This window comes from Lepisosteus platostomus, chromosome 12, assembly GCF_059453375.1.
Source record: "Lepisosteus platostomus isolate fLepPlt1 chromosome 12, fLepPlt1.hap1, whole genome shotgun sequence".
NCBI classification, from domain to species: domain Eukaryota; kingdom Metazoa; phylum Chordata; class Actinopteri; order Semionotiformes; family Lepisosteidae; genus Lepisosteus; species Lepisosteus platostomus.
This window is the reverse complement of record NC_142622.1, coordinates 3,098,170-3,109,470: the sequence shown is the minus strand read 5'-3', so window position 1 is coordinate 3,109,470 and position 11,301 is coordinate 3,098,170. Positions and strand designations below refer to the sequence as shown.

Below are 11,301 nucleotides of genomic sequence, written 5' to 3'. Positions count from 1 at the left end.
TTCTACCAGCTACCTCGAAGGGAAGCAAATTGTTTTAATCTGGTAAATAGTTCACTAACTGGGAGGAGATCCAATTAAAACAAACGTCTAAAAACCAAAGGAAGGGAACCTTAAAGATATGACATAGTGTAAGACCACAAGGGAAAAAACCCTTTGATATTAACGCATTGCACAAGGGAATAAGAGAAATTACAGAACAACTAGCAATTATACTTAAAGTATGTCGTTTTTATTACCATCATGCATGGCTGGTGGGAGACGGAGCCTTCAGAGAGTATCAGAAGTGTGTGTAAATAAAGCTTAAGGGAAATTAGGTCGTATACAGTAGTTATTTACATTTTGAATCCTGTGGGGGTAAATCTTGGATTGCTTATAAAGACTTTGGTAGGCTTTGAATGTGCTCTGGTAAGTGTCCGACTTGATTTTTAATGGTTGTTTACACTGTTTTTTTGTTCCACAAGGGAATTTCCATAGCAGTGCTTGAAATGATTACCTGTTTCGCTCAACCTGCAGTGCAGGTAATGCTGCTACAGTAGGCTCACTGCGTGCATGTGACACCAAAGATGAGAGACCTCAAACTGCTCTGTGGCAGCTGTTGATGTACAATCAATAGATGGGGGAAAGTGTGCTGCCAATACAGTCACCGAACATGCAATATGGCTACTTTCCAGCAGAGTGTGAAGAAAGTGCTCGAACACGAGAAATTGCATTAAAAGAGCAGAAAACTGCAGTGAATAAAATATAAAACAAAGGTGAGAGTTTAGTGTTGAAACTGAAGTCACAGCTGGTCGGGCATCCGTGTGGGCATGTGTCTGAGAAGGTGGAATAATGGCCTGAGACATTGAAGAAGAGGGTTACAGACGAAAGAAATATCCCAGGAAGGGGATGAGAAGATATACATAGAAACGCGAGATGAGGTAAAGGAAGACATGAGACGCAGGGCCATGTTCAACCTGTGTCTACCAGGCTTGCAGAAGGGGGAAAAAAACGACTATTGTCGCGACTCGCGCTCACGCATGCAAGCGCTCCCGCATTCCCACGAGCTCTTCTCTCCCCAGACGTTCACGCACCAGTCTTCTCTGCACTGTTTAAACCCTCACTAGTCTTCCTTTCCTTGCTCACGATTGAGGTCTCCTCCCTGACGCCTTTCTACTCGACCACGTCTTCGCATCCCATCTCTACTCCAAACCTTCCTCTCTGAGGAAGAGCCTCGCATAGGATCCCAATGCTCCGAAGTCCGGTCCCCCGTGACAACTATTAACAATCAACTCATATTCCAAACCCATTTAACATTTTCATATATTTAATTTATGCCCCCCACCCCATCCATATATATAGCATTTCCTTTGCAGGCTCAGTTGAATTAGAAGTTAGTGTTTTATATTAGAGGTAGCTTGCAATGTGATTTGAAATGTTAATGTGTGTTGAAATGTTTCCTTTAAAATGTTTTTGGGGTTCAGATGCTTAGATAATTAGGGACATATCACTTGCAATGCAAATGCTCGGTAGAGAGCAATGTATCTCCATTCCCTTTGATGTTGCTTTAGCTGAACAGTCAGAATAAGAAAGCAGCTTCCATCTTTCATCTAGACATTTCAAAGATTTTTTTTCCTTTAAAATACAGAACTGAAATCAAGTGATATGATATACCTGACTTATATAGGGATTGGAAGATTACGATGTCAGTTTCATACATATTTTTTAATTTAAACTGTAGATATTCTGTATGTGTTGGCATGTTCTATCCAGTTTGTCTTAAGTCCTGAAAGTACTTGTTTTATTTTCTTTCATATTCAAGACCAGATAGGTCAACTGTCACATTACAGTGAGCTACTAGCGTCATTTTGTTTGTTCTGATTTAAAGAAAAAAGCTCAGGAAGATCCATAAGTTCCTATAGTCATATAATTGGAGAAGGAAGGTTATAAATATTGTAGGACTTGTTTGCTGCAATGCAGAGTTTTATGCTGTCTGTCAAAGGTGGATGTTTTTTTTCACAGAGAAAGTGATAAAAAATTGACTATAAAGCATAATTAATGGTAAATTGTACAGAAAACATATACATATCAAGGGCACACTGGCGATCTCTATCTCTATATAATATACTCTTAAAATCTTCTTTAAGGTTAATCCACTAATGCTTATGAGCACAACAATTCAAATGAATGTTTTCAAACAATGAGTCCCCATGACCTGTAAAATGCTTTGAGTGGAGTGTCCAGAAAAGCGCTATATACTGTAAGTGTAAGGAATTCTTTTTCTTCTTAAACCTGAAACAGAGCTTTTGAGCTTCATCCCTCCTGCTGTTCACTTCAGTGGCCTAGGTCTCCTGTGATGATGGGTGATGCCAGCAGTGGTCAGGATGATGATGATGATGATGATGGTAGCTGAGGATTCTCCACCCACATCTTCATGATTACAAACGCACTGATTCACACAGCTTTTGCCTTTACAGCTCATTCCACCCCAAACACTACAGCTCTTCCTTTCTTACAAATCCTCAGACTTGCTCTGCTGTGTAGTGACAACAGGGATTTCCAAAACCAGTCCATTAAAATGCTCTTTTTTTGACAGGGGATACCCTTTATACTATATTGACAGGGTCAACATACGCGAGGGCCAAAATAAAACTCTTGTAACACCAACCTGATGAGAATCCCGTACCCAGATCTGCATTCCCGTGGTGCTTGCACAACCTCCTTGACCCACGGCTCACCATGTGCTTCATGTGCCTTTTGTTACAACAGGAGCTGCTGCATCAGCTGCAAATATTTACCCAGTAGCCCCTCATACAGCACATGGCCCCCTTGTCACTTCACCTTCATCATATGCATCCAGCAATGTCTTTTATTCGAACTCTTACAGACAGCGTCCTGCCATTAACATTGAAGAGACGGGAAGAAGACCAGGGACCAGTCTTTTTACATGTGAGAGCCATGAGCATCAATGATCTCTCCAGGCCAATAGTTCCCCATTTCACCTCTCCCAGCTAGGATTACACTGACCTTTTGTAACCTGGCCTTTTACAGAGATTCAAGGATTCTTATTCCAGAAGGCAAGATTCTTAAACTTGGATCACACCTTCCTCTCTCTCTCCATGAATGACTAATGACTTTTTTAGAACCTCTCCATTGGTATACAAATTTCAGCTTTTCACACTCTTCCCACTGGGCTCCATTCAATTGGACGCTCTGTGTTACCTGCTGAGCCCATTGTCATGTTCACTGTCCTTTGTTTTCCTGTGCTTTCCTCCCCTCAATGATTATCTCCAAAAACGCCAGGAAGACTCAACAGCTGAAACATTGTGTTATTCTTCTTCTGCTGTACCTTTTCAGCATTTACTTCAGCTCTACTTATTGATTAAAATATAGCTTCTTACCTAAAGACATTTGAAGAAACTCTGCATATTTTCCAGAGGTTTGTTTACATCCTTAGATATTTGTTTCCCAATGATGCACATGTTTCTAAAGTCGTTTTTTAGTTTTGATGAAAAATACAGATGCAGTCTGTATGTATTTTGAAATAGTTGAAGCCGACAGCTTCACTGGGAAATATGTTCCAGACCCATATAAATCTGTAAGTTAAGACATCACCTCCTTTTGCTCCTTTCTGTACCTCCAAAGCCGTATTTCCCTATCAACCACAGTCCTTATCATTCTTAATGCCAAACCATCCAAGTTCATGAGGAGATTCTGTGAGCACCAGAGGGTTTATCTATGGTTTTGATTGTTTCACTCTCATACTTTTTGATTTGTGGAGCTCTTCAAAATCCAATGACAGAAGGGCTTCAGAGACAGATTGTGGAACTGCATGGTTGAAGCCCTGGCAGGGGTTAGGGTTAGCATATCCACACTACTACCACAATGTTTACGCTCAGCGCTGGAGTCTGGGGCCCAGGTCAGCTTTTGGTTGAGTGATAATTTGATCCTGTCTCCAACTTTTTTTATTTTCGGAGACTTTTACAGTACCTGCTTGGACCGTGCAGTGCACCGTTTAATAATCATATCCCAATACTGAGTCAGTCAGATCAAAAGTTGTAAGAACTTAACAACTTTTCTTAAAAAACAGGCAAGAGCGAGAGATTAATGCTCATAGGTCATGTTATTCAGGTCAAAAAGACCAATGTTACAAAACGATGTCAGAAAAGTTATGGTTAAGTACAATAGGGTCATCCAATCAGTTATTGAGAAACAGATTGGCAGGTACACCCAGGAACATACCCTGATCTGGGACACCAAGCAAAGCCAGGAATACAGTACATGTTGTATGAGAGGCCATGTAAATTACAGTAAAATTACATGGGAAGTACATCAAGAGATTAGAGAATGACTGGAACATCAGCTGAGCTGTGCCTGAACAAACAGGGCAACAGTAAAAGAGATGTCAAAAAATAAACCTAGCCATTATGCTAAAATATCTGTGCTTGTGTCTGAGATATTATTAATAAAATATCCCTACATCTCAAGAAGCCTAAAATGGAAATAATCAAATTCAATAAAAAGATGAAAAGGAGAGGTTTGTATGATCAATGCCTCATGTCACAGTCAGGTATGTCTGTACTGCCTCCTTTGGGTCTGGAAACCTTAGCATTAATGAAATGCAAGTCCAGTGAAGTATCAAGAAACATGGCTGTCTAAAAAGATTCTCTGAAACAGTCCTTGCTTAACATTTCAAGAAATATCCAGTGGGGCAAAGCTGCTCCCTTTTCACCTTTACTTGAAATAAAAATCATATTAAGGCATCTTCTGTTGTAGTATTTCAACAATCAACAATGAAGGTTGTTGTGAGAAATAATCGCATGTTGTGTGATACTGTACCTGCAATTGCCAAATACTGGACCTGGATAAATACAGCTGTTTCTCAACAATATACAGTTTATCACTGTTGTGGATTTAATATTAAACATTGTAATTATTAACAATCTTAGGGTTCATTTGATACATTTACAGAGGTTGGAAGTACACGCAAGCAGTGAACTGCTTCATTACTAGTTTCTGATGTTTTTTTACAAGTAGAATCACTGCCACCTGGTGGAAAAGATACTTAAGGTCAAGTACAGAAAACTACAGTCATATCCAAATATTTGATTGTCCAATCAGTTCCAGCAGTGCTTCTGCTGGTTGGGAATCACCTCCACTGCTGGCCCAGGGCTTGGGGACATTCACAGGTGGAAACAGCATTTAAAACAGCAGCCAGGAGCCACTTTCTTGCTCAGATGGTTGTAGTCGTCTGAAAAAAGCTACTTAGCCAAGTTGTCGAAGACCACACCCTGGCTTCGTTACGAAAGTTTTAATTAAATCATTTAAATCAGTTCTAACTACCAAATGGGTGAAATGGGCTGAAAAGGCTTCCTTTCTTTTGTAACTTTTATCTTGTGACCTTGCCTAGTTCTACAGACCATGGGGTTAACTAAAGTATTAACCACTAAAGCTTGTAAAGAAAGGTGACATTAGTCCAGTTAAGCCTTAACTTGTCCATTTGAACACTTTAAAGTCTTAAATTACTGGTAATCTAAAGAAATCTAGAAAACCTGGATTGTGGTCCTCCAGGACCAAACCTGATCCCTACAGATCTGTCTGTAAAGGAAAGGAAATGAAATTGCACTGCTCTGTGCCAGTCAACGTACTGAATCAACATCTCTTTTTCTTTTCAGTTTTTAAACAGTAATTTCAGCTGCCCTATTCCCAAAGCTGACACACCTAAATTCTGCCCATTAAAAAACACGCAGTGGGTTATGGTACAGTACAGTATATGTGACAGCTGAAAGGATTCAGGATTCAGCCATTTGTGACCCAGTTCATCATTTTGGGATAGAGTCATGGAGAGACAGTCTCTAGGGATATCAGGAGGTCTAGAGGGATATCAGTTATAGAAGGCCTCTAGCAATATAAGAGATGGAATCAGTAGTTTATTTTTTTTTGTAATATAGTGCTTTACAAGGCCATTGTCCTTATGAAACACCACTTCCTATCCTGATACCTCTGTCTATCTCCTGTGATCCACTCCTGAATCAAATGGGGATCTACGTCTGCCTGAATTGACCGCAGACTAAACAAGTAAACAATAATTCCAAGTAGAAAAATAAAATGTAGTAGAAACACGTTTTGGCTGTTGAGGTTTGTCTTCAGGTACAGTATAAAGACAGGTACAGTATGTTTCATGTACTTTCCTTGCCATGCCTATATTGACCACCAGGGGGAACTAATAGCCTTTGAAAGTGTTTAAAATATTAAAACCGGGAACGAAATTCTTAGTTGTGAAAGACGTCAATAATACAACGTAGAAATATCATTTGCCTTCCCAATCAATATGCTTGTAGGTACAGTATATTGAGCATAAGTGTATATGAGTAAGAGTATTTTGTGGTTTCTGGTGTGTTAAATTAGAGTACATTTTTGTCCAAAACTGTTTGGATGTGTACAGTACACATAAATTAAAGACACAAGTCCACCAACCTAGGCAGAGAGTTCATGAATACATGCTAATGTTTTCTTTTGTGGTTAATTGTGTATTAATGTTTACGTAGTGTTTGCATGGTAGCACCTGTGATAACCAACAGATTAGTCTGAAGGAAAACTCGTTGGGCCTGGGATAGAAATCAAGCAACAATCAGTAAATGAACAGAAGTATAATCATTTTATTCATCGTGCAATTAACAGTAGAAACGGTAGAGTGCGGGGCCCAAAAATATAATATACACATAATTTTAATCACGCTCTTAGAAATAACTTTTAGTCAATTTCACTATGTACTGCTTTATTTTATTCTGTTCCAAGCAGTGTAAACGCCTTGGTTGTTGGGACTCTTGTCTCTGTAACAGAGAACACCAATAACTCAGTAAAATCCGCAGAAATATTGTGTTGTCCTTCATGTGAGAGATTTGGTAATGAAAAATACTATTAATCCGACCGTGGGTGTTCCTGGAGAACAATTCCCTTGTTAGCGCGGAAGTCGCCCTCTTGTGACTGCAGGCGGAACTACAGCTCTCCGGTGCTGTCGTTTTGTACCGGTTTCCCGAAGGACAATAAAGTTTGGAAGTACAGTGTCCTGCTGGAACAATGCAATTAAAGCAATTAAATCATTTCTGAGTCACCAGGCCTTTGCCTTTTGTCCTACCAAATGTAAAGGACAGTTATTAAATACAGCAGCAACATAACTGCCCAAATGTAAGAAAAGCTCCAAACGGGAGGAGATTTGAAGATTTGGTGTATCGAGCTTCTATGGCTGCCGGTAGGTAAGGTTTTTTTCCCCTGCGTTTTTCTTGGTAAATCCGTTAAGAAAATATTTTCAATTTATTTGTAATTTGGAATTTATTAAACAACAACAACAACAACAACAATAATAATAATACGTAGTTCAAGTAAGTAGCTGCGTCAACATGCGTAGGCTGCAAATGAACAAGTAAAGGTTTGTTGCAAAGAGAAGAAAAACCACGTTTCGGCTGTGGAGCCTTCTTGGGGTGTCTTTGGGTTTGACATCCGAAGAAGGCTCCACAGCTGAAACGTTGTGTCTCTCTTCTCTTTTCAGCCTGAAATAAACCTTTACTTGTTCCTTTGCATGATCATCATCATCATCATCATCATCATCATAATACAAGCCTATATATTAAAGGGGTAGAATTTGGAGGAACTATTCTAAATTTCTCCCTTAACAGAAGTGGCAGTGTACTACTTTAAATAGAAGAGAAAAAAATAGTAATGTTTGTGCTGAGACTTGGAGTCAATTATCAAATATCTCTATGCCTTGCTGCTGGGACTAATTTGTGCAGTGTAAATGAAGATTTCAGGAGCTGAGTTTTGAATAATGTGTAAAAGGTACTGCTGTGCTGTGTCAACACACTGTTCTCCATCAAAGCCATTCCAATTATTTTATTCAGGCAGTTTTAAGATGTTTTTTTCGACAGAAATAGAAAAAAGGGATAAATTGACAAGCTCAAACTGCTTGATTTCAATGACTTTATGCTATTATGAAAATAAACATTTGCTTGTCCAGAGGGCGGTGCATTGCTGATGAACCAGTAGGTGGCGCACCACCCTCTGGACTAGAATCTGCAGGTGCATTCCTCAGAGAGAAGACTGGTGGCTTCTTAAAGCGCTGAATACTGTGGGAGAGCAATATTCCTAGATTTATAGGCCTGGTGTCCTTGCTAATTTCTATTTCTATTCCAGAATCCATCCATCCATCCTTCCATTTTCTGTACACTTTATCCAGTATAGGGTCACAGGGGAGCTGAAGCCTAGCCCAGCAAGCAACAGGCGCAAGGCAGGAGATGGAACAGGACGCCTGTCGATCTCAGAACACACACACACATAAAGTCACACACACTCTCAAACCAGGAGCAGGTGGCGGGGGGGGGGTACAAACTCCACGCAGACAGGACCCCAGGCAGGTTTGGAATCGAACCCAGAGCCCCAGCCCTGTGAGGCATTTTGATGTATCTCCCGCTTGAACACTTTCTGGGCGGTAGTGTGGCTCTGTGGCTCAGGATCTGTGCCTGTGGCTGGAAGGTTGCCGGTTCGTATCCCGCGGCCGGCAGAGGAATCCTACTCCGTTGGGCCCCTGAGCAAGGGCCTTAACCCCAACTGCACCAGGGGTGCTGTATAACCGGCTGACCCTGCGCTCTGACCCCCAGCTTCTCTCTCCCTGTCTGTGTGCCTCATGGAGAGCAAGCTGGGGTATGCGAAAAGACAAATTCCTAACACAAGAAATTGTATATAGCCAATAAGGTGATCTTATCTTATCTTCTTGTCGCCCCCAACCCACACGATTGGTGAAATAATTGCTACCGTACATCACGGCTTCACCTGATCTGCTGTGCAGTGGTGCAGAATGGCTGCCATGTGTCATCCGGGTGGGGGTCTGCTCTTCGGTGGTGAATGGAGTAGGTTTCCTTCTATCCGTGTGGAAAGCTTTGGGATCCTTCAGCATGGAAAGAGCTGTGTGAAGTCCAATGAATAACTTACGAGAAACCTGCAGCTTGTTTGATGGTTCTTGGGGTTTCCACCCCTGGCACTCCTGCCCTGCCAGTTCGTCCCTCACTGCCTGGGCGCGGACCTGGGTCACCAGTGTCGCGCAACAGGGAACTTGCCGGCTGAGCTAAAGGAGAACTCCCCCAGCCCGGGCGGCTGACATCCCTGTTATACGCAGGAGCATATTCATTACACTTGCAATTGGACACACGTGGCCTTTTGCCACTAGATGGCACTAGCAGACCCCCCCCTCTCCATTCAGAAACAAATTTGTTTTTCTCTGTTTTGTTTCTCTCTGCTCTTGTTGCCGAGTGAGTGGTGGAGGCAGAGCACATACATTTACCCCATGCTAGATTAAAACAGTTCGTTTCCTTTTTTTTCTTTGTGTTGTATGGAAGACTATCAGAACACCATTTTTACTGTATTTGCTCATTTGCTCATTTGGTTGTTGAGTAGCTAAGTAGCGAAGTGAATGTAACATTGACAGACCACTTCCTGAAGAAGTCTAGTTTGGACCTCAAGCACTTGTTTAGGAAGCCTGTTCCAGTGTTCAGCTGTGACCCTTGTGACAGTTCTTTCATGAAATAGTATGGTTGACCCCTTAGGATTTATGTACTTGGATCAAATTTCCTCTTCATCTTCTTTCACCTAGACTGAAGAAAATTGTCTGCTTCATCTTGTCCATATATGAGAGTCTCCTGAGACCAGGAATCGTTCCTGTTGCTCTTCCTTGAACTCTTCCTCTTTGAAGTATAGTATCCTTTTTGTGACAAACCCAATATTGTAAATTAAGTCTTATTATTACACTGTAAAGTGTGGGTACAGTGTACTGTATATTCCCTGAATTTGAATTCCACATTCCTTTTGTTGGCATTTTTTGTTTACATTTCAAATGCAGCCCTGTTTCCGTCAGGAAATGTCAAACGATGCTTTTACTTTAAGCAAGTTAAAATTTATTTAAGCTCAACTAGGACATCTCCAAAGACAGTTCTAAATCTTGGATATAAGCGCACTGACATTCGTTCGTACGAGCAGATTTCTTCCCTCTTATGTACTTACTAGGTATATAAGCCTTTAAGTGTCATTCCTGGTCTTTGGGAACCAATGGAGTTGGTCATCTTGGAAAAACTGCCCTGGGTGTCAGTATGTAAAATGTCATTACCGGCTTTTTATCTTAAACGTCGCCTGTAGTTTCTGAGAGTCCACGTTTCGTGCAATCAGACAATAGGATGCTACTGCAATTGTCAAGCTAGAACTTACAGCACAAGTGTTTTTTGTTATTTCAGCAGGCTGGTTGCACATGGTTCTGTGCAGTGAGATGTGTTTTCTCCACAGGCACCTTGGTCTGAGCTTGTTGACACTCCATGAGCATGGTTATCGTGTGCCCTGTTGATCAGTCTTCTTCTCCAGGTCCATGGGAGGGGATGTTGGTTGTTTGTGCTTCTCCATAACTGCTCATCTGCTGCACTCTAACAGTAAATGTACTGCTACTACTGCAGCATGCTGACCTTGCCTTATGATTAATGTGATAACTTGATTTTGAGCTTACAATTCATTTTGTATTGTGTTAAAGAGTCAGTATTTGTCCATTGTCCCTTGCTAAGAGATAACTTTTGATTCTGTGTGTCAACAAAACAAAGCAAAAAATGTTATTGGTCACAAGACAGTGAGGCAGGTCACACCTTGCAGGTTCTGACCATTGGTCCTCTCAGGTTTTTCCGATAACAGACAATGGATGGGTGAGAGCAAACAATTGAGAATTACAAGGTTTTCAATTTGAATATATTGTCAGGACGTGTTTAAAAATATATGCATATTTCAAAGCAGGTATTCACACAACTAGATTTGCAAAACTGAAAACAGTTTCACTATAAAACAAAAATTAAAAGCAAACGGTTAAAACCATCACTAACAAACAGAGCACAGGGTCACCTGTTGTCAGGTTAGGGTGGAAGTAAACCTGCTTAATCATTTGTGTTTCACTGGCTAAATCGGATACCAAACTGGATGAAATTTGAAAGTCAGTTTCAATCTCAGTTGCCATTGACATGGTGTTTCCTGCACAGAATTCAAGAAAAGCATTGTAACTGTAAAAATATTTTGCATATCATAATTTTAGCTATACTATGTATACAACATGAGTAAGTTAGGGAGTGATACGTTTATTGGACATCTTAAGAAACGGGGAATAAAGGACAGAAATGCAGGTCTTGCTTTGTGAACTTTCAAATGCATGAACTTTTTCAAAAACCACCAGAGGTCGCTATTGCTTCTCTAGAGAGCAGGGATACTTAAGCCAAAGTGAATTGCTGGACGGCAGCACTTTTATATAAA

The 11,301-nt window shown here is 40.8% G+C and overlaps 1 long non-coding RNA gene across 2 annotated transcripts in view; it reads left to right on the top strand.

The window, feature by feature from the left end:
• The first annotated feature begins 6,956 nt into the window (after window positions 1-6,956).
• The window catches only part of LOC148650864 (uncharacterized), a 44,449-nt gene continuing 40,104 nt past the window's right edge, over window positions 6,957-11,301 (top strand). The window contains exon 1 of one of the 2 annotated variants that reach the window (XR_015925594.1): window positions 6,957-7,232. This is a non-coding gene — a long non-coding RNA (uncharacterized LOC148650864). The remainder of the gene's footprint in view (window positions 7,233-11,301) is intronic. The other variant, XR_015925593.1, reaches the window with a different exon arrangement.